The 18979-nt window shown below is 35.4% G+C and overlaps 1 long non-coding RNA gene and 1 pseudogene across 1 annotated transcript in view; one reads left to right on the forward strand and one right to left on the reverse strand.

Moving 5' to 3' along the window:
* Positions 1-6076: 6076 nt before the first annotated feature.
* Positions 6077-7861, reverse strand: Hnrnpa1-ps14 (heterogeneous nuclear ribonucleoprotein A1, pseudogene 14; annotated as a pseudogene).
* Positions 7862-17523: 9662 nt separating this feature from the next.
* LOC148003931 (uncharacterized) overlaps positions 17524-18979 on the forward strand; it is a 47591-nt gene continuing 46135 nt past the window's right edge. The window contains exon 1 of the long non-coding RNA XR_015628180.1: positions 17524-17707. This is a non-coding gene — a long non-coding RNA (uncharacterized LOC148003931). The remainder of the gene's footprint in view (positions 17708-18979) is intronic.

The following is an 18979-nucleotide window of genomic DNA, read 5'->3' on the forward strand; positions in this document are numbered from 1 at the left end:
TATTTTCGATCATCTTCATAGAGTTGAAAATATAACAATAGATGAAAATAAAATTAACATTTGATATAAAACTATTCAGCTCATTATGAAATGATAATAAACTGATTAGGGGCTTCTTCCAACAACCTAGATCATTATGCTTAGTATTAAGAGTTTTTTTTTCCCTTCTAGGATTAGGAACAGAACAAACTCATCCCTTCCCAACCATTGACCAAGTATTCTAGTTAGTACTCTATGGCAAGGAAAATAAATAAAACATCTGCAGATTGAAAGTAAAAGAAAAGTTAAAAGGCTGTGCACCAGTCTATAGACAAAACATTCATATAGAAAATACCTTAACAATTCCCTGTAGAAGTGTTCTTTTAGAAGTGTTAACCAAATTTAACATTTTTGAAAGATGCAAAGCTAGTAGGTAATAAATTACAGTTCTACACACTAGCAAAGAATAATAAGAAATGCTATAAACAACATTTCAATAATTGAAAATAGAACACATAAAGTACTAATATATAAGCATGATAAAAGATGTAAACACTGATACTTTTGAAAGAAATTAAAGAAGAAATAAATGAAGATCAGAAGGGCCAATATCAGCAAGAAGCCAGTTTCTCACGAATCCATCCACATTTGTCAAATTTGGTTCAAATTTCAGCAGGTTGTTTTCTTACAAACAGATAATATAATTCTGAAATTTACATGGTAATTGACCTCATGAAGTTTATACACTTTTGAAACAATGTTTCAAACTACTTGTATATTCAAACCCTGTCTCATAAAAAGAAAGAAAGAAAGAAAGAAAGAAAGAAAGAAAGAAAGGAAGGAAGAAAGGAAGAAAGAAAGAAAGAAAGAAAGAAAGAAGGAAGGAAGGACATGAAAAAACAAAAAGAAAAAGAAAAGGAGTTTGAAATGAATGTTAGATGATTTACACAGGCTGACTTCAATGTATTGTAAAAGCTACAGTTACCATATGACAGAAAAATAGATCCATGGAACATAGTGGAAAAATCAGAAATTAATTTTCAATCAGATTAAAAGGGTTAGCTTGATATCAACATGCACAGTAAAGAAACAGCAAAACAAGCAAACCTAATCCACATTTGTATTTTGTATAAAAATTGAAATTCAACTCAAATAGATCACAAAATCAACAGTAAACTATACATAATTGTAATCCATAGGAGGGGATTCTATTTTTGTTTGACTTAGACACCAAATATTGAAAGCAAAAATATTAAAAAAGAAGTATGTTTGTTTGCTCATTGCTTTTTTTTATCAGTTTATGGTGGTTTACGTATGTCGTTAGTCCCAGCACTTGGGTTGCACAGGAAGGTGGATCTCTGTGAATTTAAAACCACCCTTTCATACAGAGTGAGTCCTAAGAGAGTCAGGTCTACAGAGAGAAATCCTGTCTCAAAAAGAAAGAAAGAAAGGAAGGAAGAAGGAAGGAAGGAAGGACAAAAAGAAAAAAGGAAAAGAAAAAAGAAAAGTAGTATGAAATGATAATATAGGCAAAATATTTGTTTGAGGAAAATGTAAAGACCATTCCAAATAGCAAAAATGAATAAATCAAAATGATTAAGCTATGAGCTAATAATCTGAACACGATTCGGTATAACATGTGAATGCTAAATAACCATCTAGAAGGTGCTCAAGTATCAGTCATTAGAGAAACACAGCTAACTTTGCAAGGCGCTATCTCTACACACCTATCAAAATACTTAAACGATTGAGTGAATTGAACATTGTGGAGGTCAAGGCGCCACTTGATATACTGACATATATAAGTGTTAACAAACAATAAATTAAAATCTATTTCTATACATATTTTGTTTGGCCTGAGGAGACCCTGTTTCAAAATCAAGAGGAATGGTTCCTGAGGAAAAACATTCAAGGCTGTCTGACCTTGTGCACAACCACACAATCTCACCTGCATACATGAAGTTATATATAGAGAAAAGAACATTAATGGGGTATTACGTTTTATTGCCAAGGTCAGAAAATAATTTTCCAAAATAGCTGAGTAGATGTACAATTTCCACAAAGACAATTAGTGCATATCAAAGAAAAGTAAAAGAATCTGTGACACATCGGGTGTTGTAGCTCAATATTTTTTGCCTTCCATCTGTCCCCTTAGTATAATGAGAAGGGACAGCACAGACAACAATGCCATTCTAATCCTCATCCCTTCCTTAAACTAGATCAGAAACAATTAGGAACATTTTTTTTTCTTCAACTAAATCTTACCATGCCCATCTGCGTCCTGAAGAAAGATGCATCCTTGCTGCTTTAGAAGAGGGATACCTAGACGAATTAAAACAGCTCTGTCTTGCTAAATGTCCCTCATCTTATTATCACAAGGTAATAATCGAGTATCTTAGATTTTCTCTTTTATATTGCCATAGCTATCCACTTCATTATGCAGACTATAACAATATTCCACTGTAACAGTTGGGCCTTCACATCTTAATGAGGCTTCCTGTATTAAACAAACCCCACTGAATCAGTGGTTACATTTCTCCTATGTAACCCACTGTGTCTTTTGGAGTTGCCTCCGGGATCCGGATCTCAGGTTAACCAAGACTAAATTTGAGGATAAATCTCAAAGTAATTATGTTTAGTGTAATTATCAAGATAAAAATAAATGTATAATGCAAAATTGTAACACAGACATAAAATTTTAGAAAGTAAAAATTAATTTATAAGGATAAAAAGTGTGGCAGTGTGCAGCAGTTACTTGTAAATGAATGTGTTTGCGAGAGGTATAGGAGGTGGGAAGGGGCACATGCTGAGAGTGACTGCTATGTAAATGTGACTAAAGCTGAGCTTGTTCACTTACTAAGTAGCTTATTTATTTATTTATTTATTTATTTATTTATTTATTTATTTATTATGTATGAATACAATATAGCTGTCTTTGGGCACAGAAGAAGAGGGTATCAAATCTCATTTACAGACGTTGTGAGCCACCATGTGGTTGCTGAAATTTGAACTAAGGACCTCTGGAAGAGCAGTCGGTGCTCTTAGCCACTGAGCCATCCCTCCAGCCCAAGTAGTTTCTTTTTTATAACATGTGCCATTAACGCAAATGTAGAACAAAGCTAATAAGGGATAAATTGCTGAGGGAGGCAGATTAAAGTTTGCAAAAAGCATCAGACATTATTTAGTTTCTTTTATATTGTATTCTTTTTGTCACTTACTTTGCAGCTTCTCTCATTAGAGAGGATCGTTGAATCTTGATCCCTGGGCATCTTTCTCTGGCTCAAAGAATCAGGGAGAAGCAACATGGTGTAAGTGCAGAAATGGCACCAGCATTAGGAAACTTAGACATTATATCCTTGATTTTTTTTAAACCTCAGACACATAGTGAGAGTCAGCCTGTGCTAAACTGAAATGTTACTTTAGGGATTGCAAAGGCCACATTGGGTACATACTCAGGTGGTCCCAGGACATTGGAGAAACATGAGTTGAAATTATTGAGCCACCCAATGGGTACTGAACATGGAAGTCAGGAATATGTACTTACTGTACTCTTGGTTAGAAAACAGTAATTAATCTGTACAATCTTTAAAAGTCTTGGTGGAAAATAGTCTCTCTAAACAATAGGCCTTATATAAAAACTCTCTTCAAAAGTTTTAAACATGTCAAAGTTAAAGAAGAGTGGTTCAGAGTTAAGCAAGAATGGTTCAGGTATTACATGATCAGAAACATATTAATCATATGATTATACATATTAGAAAAGTAAATAAATCAGAAGCTATATTCTCAGAAAACTTTACATCTATCAACTAGGGATACATTTAAATATAGAGTTGTGAGTGTTTGTGTGTGTGCGTGTGTGTGTGTGTGTGTGTAAGTATACATGTTTTTGTTTGTGTGTATCTGTGTTTACATATGTGTTTGTGAAACTAATACATAGAGAGAGAAACCTCTCTGGTCATTAGGAACCTTGTGGGATCCAAGTGTCTTCTTCCAAGTGGAACTTTTCAGATGCCCAGCTTGAAATTCTGCCCAAGCACCCATCCTATTTGCATCCACCCATCACCCCAGTTGGTCAACCTGGGACAGCCTGGTTGACTCAACCCCCAGCTGAGTCTGATAGGACACAACATGAAGAGTAGTTTTTACCCAAATCAGAACCTGCACAGTGGGGTCTGCGTGAGGCACACACACACACACACACACACACACACACACACACACACACACACACACAAGGAACACTGATCTCCAAGGTCTAGCCCATGATTCACCCCACTATCTAAAAAAGTCTTGCTGCCATCAGGATTATCCAACCAACACCAGGGAAAAATAGATGCCTAAAAGACAGCATAAGAACACAACAAGACCCAGGTGAATATGGTACCACTAGAGTCCAGCTATTTTTCTACAACAAACCCTGCATTCCCGAGTGAAACCGAAGCACAAGGAGGGGATTTTAAATCCAATCTTATAAAAATAATAAAGGCCTTTAAAGAGGACATGAATAAACCTCTTAATGAAATACAGGAAAATATACTCAAATGGTGAATGCATTAAAGAGGAGGAAAATGAATATAAAGAAATCAGGGAAAATACAATAAAACAAGTGAAAGATGTGAATAAAAGTGTCCAAGACCTTAAAAAGAAAAGAAATGGAAGCAGTAGAGAAAACACAAACTAAGGCAATTCTGGAGATGGAAAACCTAAGAGAACAGGAGCTACAGACATAAATATCATTGACATAAAAGAGGAAATGAAAGAGAGAATCACAGATGTAGAAGATATGATAGAAGGAATCAATATATCAGTCAAAGAAAATATAAAACGTAAAAAGTTCATGATACAAAATATGCAGGAAATCTGGTATCAAATGTAAGACCAAATCTAAGAATAGTAGTAGTAGTACTAGTAGTAGCAGCAGCAGCAGCAGCAGTAGTAGTAGTAGTAGTAGTAGTAATAGTAGTAGTAGTAGTAGTAGTAGTAGTAGTAGTAGTAGTAGTAGTAGTAATAGCAGCAGCAGCAGAGTGGTAGCAGTAGTGGTAGTGATAGCAGTAGGAGGAGGAGGAGGGGGAGGGGGAGGAGGAGGGGGAGGAGGAGGAGAAAAAGGAGAAAAAGAAGAAGGAGAAGAAGGAGAAGGAGAAGATGAAGGATTCCCAATCCAAAGACCCAGAAAATATCTTTGACAAAACAATATAAGAAAATGTCTCTAACTTGAAGAAAGAGATGCTTATAAAGGTACAAGATGCTTACAAAACACCAACCAAATTGGACTAGAAAAGAAACTCCTCCTATAAAAATACTAAAACTACAGCACAAAGAAAGAATATTAAAAGCAACAAGGGGAAAGGCCAAGTAACATATACAGGCAGACCTATCAGAATTACAACAAATTTTCATCTGACTCTGAAAGCTAGAATGGTCTTGGCAGAGTTATTACAGACTCTAAGAGACCACAGATGTTAGCCTAGAATACTATATCCAGCAAAAGTTTCAGTCACCATAGTTGGAATAACTAAAATATTCCATGACAAAACCAAATTTAAATAACACCTTTCCATGAACGCAGCCACACAGAGGATACTAGAAATAAAATTCCAACCCAATATGGCTATCCTCAAGAAAATATGAGAAATAAATATTATACCATTAAAACCAACAGACGAGAAACACACACACACACACACACACACACACACACACACACACACAGCCACCAAAAATATCAAAATAACAGTAAGTAACAATCATTAATTCCTCTCACCATTAATAGACTCAGATCCCCAGTAAAAAAGCATAGGCTAATAGAATGGATATATAAACAGAATCCATCATTTGGCTGTACATCCCAGCAACAAAGATAATCATTATCTTATTATAAAGGGCTGAAAAATATTTTTGAAGCAAATGGACTTAAGAAACAAACTGGAGTAGCCATTCCAATATATAGTCTAACATAGACTTCCAAGTGAAAATGAACAAAAGAGACAGGGAGGAACATGTTACTCATCAAAAACACAAAAAAACAAAACAAAAAACAACAACAACAACAAAAATTCAACAAGAGGGCATCTTAATTCTACACATCTATGCCCCAAATTCAGTGGCACCCACTGATGTTCCCTCCTTGACCAAAATTGTCTTTGCCTCCAAAACTGCGTCCACAACCACCACCAGTTTCCAGAACCACTTCTACCTCTCTGGCTGGATGAAGCACTAGACATCTCTTGCTTCAACAGAGCCTTTCGTACTTGACAGTTGTGACCATTCACAGTATGGTATTTCTGAATAACAATCTTATCCACAGAGTCATGGTTATCAAAGGTGTCAAAAGCAAAAGCAAAAGCAAAATCCCTCCTTTTTCCACTGCCTCTGTCAGTCATAATTTCTCTTTTCTATTCTCTTTTCTAAATCTTTTATGTTTATTCTTTCTTTCCTTCCTTCTTTCTTTCTTCTTTCCTTCCTTTCCTTATTTATTAATTTATTTATTTATTCATTTATCTTTACACTCCAGATTTTATTACCCTCCTGGTCCACTCTCCACATGTTCCACATCCCATACCTCCTCCCCACTCCCCTATATGAGAGACTCCCATCCCACCAGACTTCCAAATTTCCTGGGGCCTCCAGTTTCTTAAGGGCTAGGTACATCTCTGATTAAAACCAGACCTGGGAGTCCTCTGCTGTATATGTCTTCGGGCCTCATATCAGCTGCTCTATGCTGTCTGGTTGTGATCCAGTGTCTGAGAGATCTCACGGGCCCAGGTTAATTGAGACCATTGGTCCTCCTATAGATTTGCCCACATCCTCAGCTTCCTCCAGCTTCTGTTCATTGTTTGGGTGCACATATCTGCATCTGACTCTTTCAGCTGCTTGTTAGGTCTTCTGGAGGGCAGTCGTGATAGCTCCATTTCTTTGTGAGCACCCTATAGCCTCAGTAATGGTGTCAGGTCTTGGGGACTCCCCTTGAGCTAGATCCCTCTTTGGGCCTGTCACTGGACCTTCTTTTCCTCAGGCTCTTCTCCATTTCCTTCCCTGCATTTCTTTAAGACAGGAAGAATTGTGAGTCAGAGTTTTGACTGTGGGATAGCAGCTCCATCCCTCACTTGATGCCATGTTTTCCTGTTGGAGGTGGGCTCAACAAGTTCCCTCTCCCCTCTTTGGGGCATTTCTAGGGTCCCCTGCTTTGAGTCCTGAGAGTCTTTTACTTCCCAGGTCTCTGGTACATTTGGGAGGGTGCTCCCAACTCCTCCCCCCCCCAAGGTTGCCGGTTTTCATTCTTTCTGCTGGCCCTCAGGGCATCAGTGCTTTTCCCCCACCCAATACCAGATCATGTTCCCCTCTTCCCCCAACCCCCATCTCCTTTCACTCCCTGTTCCTCTCTCTCTCCCAACTTGTTGTTGCTTTCTTCTCACTCCGAAGTGAAACTGAGGCTTCCTCATTTGGGCCCTTTAGCGTTTGTCTCTAACACATGGGCACAGTCATAATTTCTATCACTTCAATTTTTCCATAATGCTCAAAATAATCTAGTAGGTGATTTTCTTCAGTGCTTCTTTAATACCACCAACAAAAATATTTTCACAGTTAAGTGGTCACCTGGCTTCTGAGCTCTTGACACACCTCTCTTAGGTTCCACAACTCTTCCATCTATCTTGTGTGGTCTTGCATTCATGGCACCACCCACTTCCTCCACAGTGGCATATGTGACAATCCCAAAGTCCCTGTATCTCTTGGTGTTTGGATCTCTCATTACCATACAGTTGGTGAGTGTTCTCCATTGCTCAAAATGGCTCCTCAGATTCTCATTGGTTGTTTTGAAGCTCATCTCTCTGTTGAAGAGCTTCAGCAGCTGTTCCAGCTCCTTGGGAGACTCTGACTTAGACATGACAGCAAGGTGATGAGAGCCTTCAGCAATGCTTCCTCTGCAGCGTAAAAGAGCAGAAATGAATAAGTTAACGAACGTGCCCCAAGAGTTATTAAAAGTAAAAAATGATAAGCACTCTGTCTGGTTCTCAAAATAAATTCAATAGCTACCTATGCAAGTTGAATTTAATATAGATATTAATCATGCAATCATATCATTATGCAATTATAAAATGTGATAATTGCTGAGAAGAAAAATTATAGAGTATTTTATGTGAGTAAGATAGGAAGCTCTGATTTAATTTGGGGATTTAATGAAATCTTTCCTAAAGCCAATAAGTCTCACACACATGAGAATGCTCATTAATATGGTAAGCAGATATAAGTCTTTTAAAAATAAATTTAGGTTAGAAGGGCATACTGGGTACACTTTGAAAATGAGCTCACACTTCTTTGTACCCTTCCTGTTTTTGTAACATGCAAGAACGTTAGAGTGACTGATCCAGGACTGTTACTCATCTCAGAATTGCCAATCCTCCTACCTATCAGCAGCTGAAATGCGGATGCTCCATTGTCCCGGAAATTTATGTGGATTTTACTCTATATCACTATAGAAATATAGCAAGAGGCTGCATGTTTTCAGCTGAATGGTAACCTCAAGGATTCCTAAAATATAGTTAGCAGCAGAAGAGCAGCTAGGAGAAGAGGGACTCTGTTGTCAAACTGGAAGTCCAATGAATAAACCACATAAAGTAATAAAGAGTAGAGACAGCTGCAGTGATTCTTTGCTTTTGTTTTTGCTTTTTCTGTTTGTTTGCTTTTGTTGTTGCTGCTGCTTTTGTTATTGTTTTTAAACTTTAAGAACCCATAATAGTTGGCTACTTAGTTAAGTCTCAATAACTATTTATTCTAATATTTTAAATCATGTTTTTATATATTCACCAAATGTAATGTACTGGTCTGAGTGACCTTTTATAGAAGCTACTTGAATACAAGTTTTACAAGTTTTGTTTTAGTTTGTTTTGTTTGGTGAAAAAGTTCATATAATACAATGGGATCACAATAGTCTTTGTGTCATAAATGATAGGCTAAGATTGATGAGAATTACAAAATGCAAGAATATTGACTCATAATTCAGGCTTTCTTTGTCAGAAGGCACAAATCACATCAAATTCGTTTTAAATAACTCTATAACACTTGTTTCCAATTACCTATCTTACTAGTCTTGGCATAGTTACCAATTTTGCATCTTTATATCATAATGCTAAGATTCAAAAATACTATGAGGAGTTTGTTAAAAAGTCCAAATTTTGTTTTGTGATTCTAGCAATATACTAGAACAATATTTTAGGACAATATCCCTTTTTATATTTGATGACCTCTGTAGAGAGAGATTGAATTAATGACAAATAGAGATATGTTAAAAAAAGAAATAAGAAGAAGTGCAATAACTAAAAAGAAATTACTGCATAAATTTTCTGGGTTTTGACATAGGAGGAAGATGTCCCTATCTCCTCCCTGCAAAGTGCAGCAGTACATGCTAGTGCCCCCTCTGTAAACTCTTTAACCTACATATTGTAATGATTTAAAATTAAGTATGAATATATTTACATGCCTGCAAAGTCAAGTAACAACTATGTATATCTTTTTAATGTTTTTCCATAGTTTATACAGACTTACTACCTTATAAGTCAAGATGTCTTTACTTTATGGTAATTGAATTTTTTAATCTTTTAATTTTTAATATCTGTTTTTCAAAAGAGATGTGGGGGAGTCTGGTATGAATTGTTTTAAGAACTGGATGCTTTTTGGCAGAAATCAGCAAATTTCTCTAAATTTAAAACAAATAGAAAATAGTTTTAATTTTGTAAGATAAGAAGATTCCATGTATTGGCCAAGAAGGGAGTTAAAAGAGCCAAGTCAAATATGGAGGGAGCAGAAGTTAGATCATTTGTATTCTGCACAATATCAAAATGACACAAACTTTCCCTAATGCAAGAAAAATTTAAAATACAAAGATGTCCTAGTTTCATATCTATTTCTAGAGTAGAATAACCTTAAACATTGACCTAAGGGGAAAGAAGCCAATATTATCTTACAATTTCCAGTTAGACCCTATGGAATGAAGTACTTAAATCAAAGATGGTCACATTGTGTCTGCTGCAAACAGTGGTGATAAGTAAGGAATGCATGCCTACTGCATTTCTGGCTCTTTTCACTTGTGTATAGTTCAAAGACTACAGGGTGGATCTTTCTGCCTCAAAGACTCAATTAAGTAAAGTTCTTCACAGACTAACCCTCACTGAAATTCTCATGAGGTGATTGATGTGGGGTGTGTCAAGTTAACAATTCAAATCATCACAGAAAAAATTGCAATATAAATGAGAGGGTGAAAAACAGTTCTTAGCATGTGAATTGTTGAAAACAAATTAACTGAGAAACAAGTCACAGCCTGGATACACGGATGCCTATCATAAAAAGCCACATTGTCTGAAGCACTGATCTCCACTGTTCTCTGTGCATCAGGAATATGCAGAAGTCAGATCAATGTCAGGGGTAAGACCATATGAGGACAGGTCTGTCTGTATGTATCTGTGCTATGCCAGCATCATAAATGTCTACACTGGGTGTTTTCATGCTCCTTGTGTTTGTCCACATACTCAGCTATACACTGACCCATCCTGGCAGTAGATAAACAGAACATACCTACTTTCCTTTCCCGAATTCCCACTTTTATTCTCTTCCTTCCTGATCTTCTCCAGCATTGCAAAGACCCCACCTATCTTCCTGTTTGTATTGTTTTCTTTTCCCTTCCTTTTATATTCTCTCTCTACCCACCATTCATAATCTATGGTTTATTTACAGACAGGGAATTAACCTGGCAATTGTGTTTAAAAAATGAGATGAGAGAAAAATTTATGACTTTCTATTTAAATTCCTTTCTTTACACAAAGCTGTGCTGACACACCTAAAACATACTCATACAGCTTTTATGGAAACACCTGGTCATAAAAAAATCTGTCTTTCAATTTATTGTATTCATAGGCAATGACAACTGCTGAGACACTTTTATTCAAGTGAAATCTGTCACTCTAAATGTAGGCTAGCTAGTCAGATGGATTCAAGATTAACACTAACATTTGTCTTATAGAAAGTTCACCTGCCCCAAATAATTTTTGTTTGCTAATATGTTATATTCCCTAAGCTGGCATTTTTTTTTACATTCTTCATAGAAACATCAGTCATTGTGATTGATGCAAAAATGGGACTCTTGATGACTCAAGTTCTTTATTAAAGAACTTCTATTGAAACTCAAGTTCTATTAAAAATAATGGCACATTTACATCCATTGGAAAGCTTCATTAATACTTAATAACAGTCATTGTAAATAATAATTATCATACACATTCACCAAAGTGAACAAAGTAAATTTTAGTTCACTGATTTGGAAATCCCTTAATAATTGCCTCTGGACATTTCATAATGCCATTATTTTTGTAGGTAATTTAGAGTACAGACAACCTGGCACTATCTCCCTCAACTAGAAATATGAAGAAAATGATCAAAAATGAATAAATGAAATCAGAGATCTTTGGAATTATTGTTCATCCAGAATGAAGCTGTCATTGTTACAGTAACTTTTATAACTTAAACAATTGAAGAAAACACAGGTTTTAATATATTAGAGATTTTTCTGACTGTGTATACAAGGCCAAATCTGTAACATGGGTATATCTGACTTAGAACCATTAGGTCCCAGCACAGTAATTCAAAGCATTGATTTCCTATTATCCTGCAACCTTGGACAAGCAAGACAGCTCCTCAAGCTCAACTTAACATCTACAAAATGGTACTAGGATCAGGAAAATCAGGCAACCGTACATATGTAATAACATCAGCAAACATTATAGAGTTTTATATTGTTTTTCTGATACAATGTGACATTTTAAAATAGCTTTTTTTATTGGTCTTTTTTTCCTTACATAGACACCAGCAGTCTTGAAACATGGAATTGAACGTTTACAAAAATTTCATATAAAAATAATGTCAGAGACTGAGAACATAGTTCAGTTTGTAAACTGTTTACCTCAAAAGCATGAGGTTTGATCCCTTGCTGCCAAGTGAAAAGCCCTATATGTATGGCTGCTTCTAATTCCAGTGCAGGATACATTAACAGTTAGGAATCCTGGTTCTCATTAACCAGACAGCTAGTCTAGCCTAATCACTGAGCCCTGAATCCCAGTGAACGTCTCTGTCTCAAGAAAACAAGATTTTTAATTTCTGAGGATCAATAGCAAAGGTAGTTGATGTATGGCCTGCACACACACACACACACACACACACACACACACACACACACACACACACACACACACACACATTATATACCTTATGTTTGTCAGGGTTTCTATTCTGGAGATAAAACCCCATGACCATGACGAGGCATTGTTGAGAATGAAGGGTTTACTCATTTTACACTTCTGGGTAACAGTCTATCTCTGGAGGGACACAGCAGAAACTCCGGCAGGGCGGGGAGGTGGAAGCAGAAGTTCACACAGAGGCCACAGATGTGTCCAGCGTACTGGTTTCTTTTCCATGGTATCCTCAGCCTGTCTTCTTAAACTTTTCAGGATCACCATTTCAGGCGGGGAACCATCCACAGTGACTGAGCCCTTCCACATCAATCATTAAATAAGAAAATGCTTAGTATGACTCGCAGACCAACCTGGTGGAAGCATTTTTCCAAATGAGGCTCCTTCTTCTAATACTGTAATTGTTGTCAACATGAAGTAAAACTAGCAAGTACCTGATACTCAAAATGACATCCTCAATATTCAGGAAGCTCCAGAAAAAAAAAGATAAAATTAAGGACAAATGTAATCATACTAATAAACTCTTATTTGTACTGATGAGAATATAGATTACCTCACCTAAAGTTGATTTATAAAGTACATCACTATGAGTGAATGTTTCTCCAAATGGAGTAGACACATGATAACTTTTAAAAAGTTATTTGAATACTTTTTGAATTTGTAGAATGAATAGATGCAAACTAGCATTCAAACACTAAGAAAGCAACAGATATTGACTTGAATTTTAAACAGTTCAAAGTTTACAGTTTTCTGATAATATTTGATAAGATAAATTTAAATATAACAATAACATATATCTCCTGAACATTCAAATACATGCTGAGCATCTTCGAATGTTTAAAAAAAATCAATTTTCCGTTTCAAGCCCTGGATTCTGGAATGACAAACCAGAAATCTAAAACCAGTCTGAAATCAATTATTTCCTGATAAACACCTAGGCCATATGCTTTGGATCATTCCCCAACTAGCTCATAACCGATTTAACCCATTCACACTATGCTTTGTCTACCACTTGGTTAGTACCACTCCTTCAGTCTACCCTGGTTCTTCTTTTGCATAGTCTTCAGTGATTCCTCTGCTTCTCCCACAGCATATTTCTCAAATCCCTCTCTATGGCTCTCCCTTCACCTTCTTTTATTTTTCCACTACTTTCTAGAATCCTCGCTCTTCCTGTCAATGTCCCATCTCCTTTTCCTTAACTCATCTCATTGGCCTCCACCTTGTTTATTGACAGGTGATACTTATAAGAGATTCTCTTTATGATTAGATTTGAAGAACTCAAGGATCTTTGCCAAGAATACAACATATGCTTTGAGGAAAAACTTAATTTAAGTCACCATTAAGACCAGAGATATGTACCCAGTATCAGTGTCCACTACATCTTATCAAGATAACTGCCATTATGTAAACATATGACCTGCTCAACATACTCTCAAAGTTTCCCAGTACACTGAGATGAAGTATTTTTAGGAAAGTTATTTTGAACTTGGTAAAATGACCATTTATGAATGAATGTCAACCTCTATGGTTACCATGAATTAGAGGAAATGCTTCTTCTGATTCTGAATAAATGAAGCTATCCTTCACAAACAATGCTTACTAGCTTAAACTTCTGGCAGATGCCCATGATTGGGGTTAAAGGAGTGACCACTTCCTCTTTGGCAAGTTGGAAATAGTTTAGGAAAGATGAAATACTTGATTTAGAATCGCAAAAATACAGGGTAAATATCTAGAAGAAGACATTTAGGCCATTGGAAGATAGCTCGGGCAGTTAAGACCCTGCTGTAGTTATAAGGTCACTGAGTATGGAGTTCCACTCATCATCGAAGGAAAATCTGGTTATGGATATACATGTCAGTGACCCCAGCACTGGTACACGAGACAGAAATATCCACAAACTTAATTGGCCTAGCTGACCTTGTCAAATCAAAGAGTTCTGGGTTTAGTGAGAAACTGTCAAAAATAATAATAGAGGAAGATGCTAAAATTCTATCATCTGTCTTTGTACACGTGTGGGAAAAATATGGACCATATGCACATGTTTACACATGAACACATCCATATACTAATCTGTCTGTCTGTCTGTCTGTCTCTGTCTCTTTCACATACACACACACACACAGTGCTAATAAAGTCAAATGTCCCTGTTTTGCAATGTGCTTGGTTGATCATGCAGTGTGTCCCATGGACTCAGGTTTACAGTGCTAGAATTATCATGTGTTTGATTTATCTGTCTTGCTTTGAACAACATGTGCTCATAATTGAACAGGCAATTGGTATTTCTGTAACATGCATTCCACAAGAGTCACTCTATGCACCCAAATATGGTTATGGAAATATCATTTGTCTCTAAAGGCTTCTTGGCAACACAGTGTTGATTTATTCATAGTGTTTTGCAGCATACTATTCAACTCTCATAACATATCACTTCATAATTTTATTTATGTATCTCAGTTCCTTTGGGGCAAAGAATTGTGCTATTTCCCACACACCGGCTTCATAGTCAAGTGTCTCCTTTTCAATTCTGGTCCACACAAGCAAACAGTTCCGTTGGAAACATCTGAGCTATTTAGGAATGCAGACATAGTGTGCTTCTGCATTTCTTCTCCCAGAATGTTCTTTGGACTTATTTGCTTGTTTCTAAGTGTGTTGTTTCCTTGTACTTACCTGAGTTTAGTGTGACAGTGACATGTGAAGAATGTTAGCAGGATCAGCTCAGTGATGAAACCAGGTGAGTAGATACAGGTGACGATACCTACTACCTTGAAATATGATATTTCTCTTACTTCTCAGAGCATTTATTTCCCAGCCAACATTTCTTTGTATGCTACCTTGACTTAGAGTCATATCATAAAAATTTCTGCTGTCTTGGATACATCTGAACATCTGAAGGAAATAGCCCTAATCTATTTGCTGGCTCTTAATCATAGGCCTTTATCTCTCAAGTCTTACTCACTACTATTACACAGTCCTTACAAAATAAAGACAGGACATGGAAAGTAAAACTTCAACATGAAAATGGTATTTCATGCTGTATTTACTCTTAAGATAGTGCAGAAAGTAAGTAAAATTCACCCCATATACTAAAAGCCACACCACAGAAAATCTGTAATTTGTTTATTCTAAAAGATCTCAGAGATTTAGTTCTGTGATATACAGGTGAATTAGAAACTTACTTAATACACAGCAAAAAAAAAATCCAAAATGCTTCTGCCAAACATTCACTACACTAAAATATCTGAAAAGCAACATTTTGGTTAATTATCACTCAAAGCCAAAACCGTATTAGCTGGTGACATATAATAAAAACAGTGGCCAAGGGGTTATATGTATTCTATCATGGATATCAACGATAAAACATTGACTTTATGAATAGTTATAATAGGAAATTTAATAGTGCGACGCTTTAATAAAGTAAAAGGTCATTGAACTTAGACTCAGAAGGTAAGGACCTAGTTCTTCTATTGCTACACAATGAAATGAGCTGCCATGTGCTACTTAAATGTATTGTTCTGTATTATTAACTACAAATGAATACAAAGCCTGCTGCCTTGTAAAGATATATTGTTCAAATAAAATTAGAAAATATGTATAATTGTTTTCAGTCTAGAACAATGGTTCTCATACTTCTTAATTCTGTGACCCTTGAATACAATTGTTATGGTGACGCCAATAATAAAATTATTTTTGTTTGTACTTCCCAACTGCAATTTTGAAGCTGTTATAAATCATAATGTAATCATATCTGTGTTTTTCATTGATCATAGCTGACCCCATGAAAAGGTCTTTCCATTCCCAAAGGGGTCACCACTCACAAAGAACCCAAGACCTAGAATATTATAGGCACATATGAAATTAGAGTGTTTTTTGTTTTGTAAAATAATAGGAAGTAAAGGCAAGGTTTTGTGAGATTACATGGTATCCCCAACTCCCTTCATGCTCGGGGGAGAGGAAACCAATCATCTTCCAATAATGTACTAAAAACTTAAAAAATACTTCATTTCCCTTGTAGATGCTTTAATAGAGAATGAAAAAAAAAGAAGCTGGATAAAGGCTATCTTAGATCATTAGGTTATAATTGCAAACTATTATATGCTGATTTGTAAACAAGAGAAATTTATTTCTTCATGTCCTGGTAATTAGGAAGTCCAAGATCATGGCTCTGAAAGATCTGTCAACTAATTAAAACCAATTTCTTTCTTCATAGCTTATTATCTTCTTATTTTCACCTCATTATGAAGAAGGGATATAGAGACTGTGTGAATGTCCTTGATAAAAGGCACTAACACCTACACCTTCTCTTTTACTAACATAGCTACCTATCTTTAATTAAAAATTAAAATTCATTTAACTTTGAGATTATACTTTTATTGTATCATTTCTCATTTCCCTCTCCTCCCTCCAAACCAGCCCATATCTTCCTTGCTTTCTTTCAAATTCAAGGCTTTTATTTTATATGTGGTTGCTCTTCCACATATAAAAGTAGGTTCACACAAACATACACACAAAATTTATAAATATAACCTGTTCAATTGGCATAATTTTATTCAAATGTAGATATTTTAGAGCTGGCTATTGGATATTGGATAATCAATATGGTATGTTCTACATAGGGAAGACTATTTTGCTCACTTTCAGAATTCCTTCATTGCCTGGAACTCTTTGTGTACTGTTAAGAAATCATGATTTTTTTTCTTTGTTTGTATTGGTTTAGTTTTTACCTCATGGGCATTTTTAAATTAAAAAAAACGTGAATATCAATATGCATTTAAACTTAACCATAGTACACAGGTGAAGGTCAGAGGACAACTCTCAGGACTCAGTTCTCTCGAAGCACCATGTAGGTCTAAGAAATTAATTTCTAGGTGTCATGGAGCCCTCTGGCCCAGCCCCATTATGAGTCCTGGAAGGTTCCCAAATATCTATCAAACTTGGGATGTTTACAAACTGTGAAGTGTCCAGATTACTTGATACAATGTTTAGCATCTCAGCAAAATTATTATTGAATATTGTAACCAAATGTCCTGGATCTAAGATCTCTAGGATTCTTAAAATATTTACAAATTTAACAGTATGAAAAATGAAAAGATTTTTTCATTTCTTGCTATCTCATGCATATATGCATGAAAACATATATATTCCAATCTTTATAAAGTTATTTGTATGGATGAGTACTGGGGAGTTTGCAGAGAATAATGAGAGGAGATAAATGAATAAATTCACAAATCAAAAATACAAAAAGTAAAAATCAAAGAGAATTGAAAGGTGTATATTGTTACATCATTTCCTTAGAGAACCAGTGATGTCATACAGGTGAGGCAGTTACAAGATAGAATGAGATCTATCATTGGACAAGAAGGAATGATGGGTGGAAGAAAAATTTGAGGGAAGAGGAGTCTGGAACGGGAGGATATGGGAGACTAAAAAAGACTGGAGGAGAAGCCACCGAGAGAACATGGAGGCTGACGTTAAGATTCCACGCTGTACCTTTACAGGTTGTTATGAATGTCCTTAAGGGATAGATATGTACAGGGCTTTGTATGTTTAGGTGGGCAATGATATCTTATCAATTTATTGGACCAGAGGTTATTGTGTTGTGTGTTCTTCCTTGTGGCGATTTGACTTTGGGAGAGTGTGTGGCGGCAGAGATACTGGGCCGCCAAGGAGTTGTGATGTGTGTTTCTGGCAAGATATCTAGAAGATATCTTGGGGCACTGTGATGTCGGATCTAAGTGGAGGTAAAAGACAGTCTATCACTTTTAATGTAATTTTACAACAACAAACCAGTAGTATATTCATATACCCAAGCACACTGAATAAATTGAAAAATTTTTTGTCATGGATGACTATTTCAGGAAATATATTTTAGCTAAATTTATTTTCACTTAGTGAATTTCTCTTTTGTTAAATCTAAAGCTTTATGTATGTGAACAACAAAAGATTTCAGTAAACAATATAAAGAGAACCCCAGAGACTTCATAAATTGCAAATGAATATTCTTTGGAAATAAATTGGAAAACAAAGACAATGTTGAAAGTAACAAAAATGTTGCCTGAATGACAGTAAAGAATTTCAACAAATTCGTTAGACTGCGTGTATTTACTGCCATTTAGAATAATATGTTGGAAAATAAATAAATACACCCAAGATTCAGTTATATAGTGTTCATGGAATTAATGATTTTGACATGCTTTGCTCAGTTAACATTTTTAGATTGATATATATTCAAGCCCAATTTTTCATACTCAATTTTTTTCTGAAGACACAGCAAGAACATTTGTTTAAAACATGATTCCCATACCTAATACAATGCACTGAAAATTAAATAACACTTCTGTTTATTTCAACATGGTTATAATTCTAAATTAATATGTGATTATAAATTTTCATAGATTTGATACAAATAAGGATATAATTTTATATTTATATTATTTCACAGTAAATAGGTTTCAATTAAAGAGAATTCTTTAAAAATATTTTAACCCAAGAAGAATTCTATTTTGTTATTTATTCTATTTTTTTATTGAAAACAGATTTCTTTATACAATATATTCTGATTATGGTTTCCTCCTACCACTCCTTCAAGATCCACTCCACCCCAAATCATAACAAATATTTTAAATATTAGCAAGAACATTTCATAACTCTTAGTAAACAAAAAGAATGAAACAACTCAGTTATATTGATGAATTCACTGTTTGAATAAATAGCAGTCAGATGTTCATAGACATTTACCTAGTCTGAATTTATAGCTTTAATAAATCAAA

Source organism: Rattus norvegicus, chromosome 8 (assembly GCF_021556685.1).
Source record: "Rattus norvegicus strain SHRSP/BbbUtx chromosome 8, alternate assembly SHRSP_T2T, whole genome shotgun sequence".
Lineage (NCBI taxonomy): Eukaryota > Metazoa > Chordata > Mammalia > Rodentia > Muridae > Rattus > Rattus norvegicus.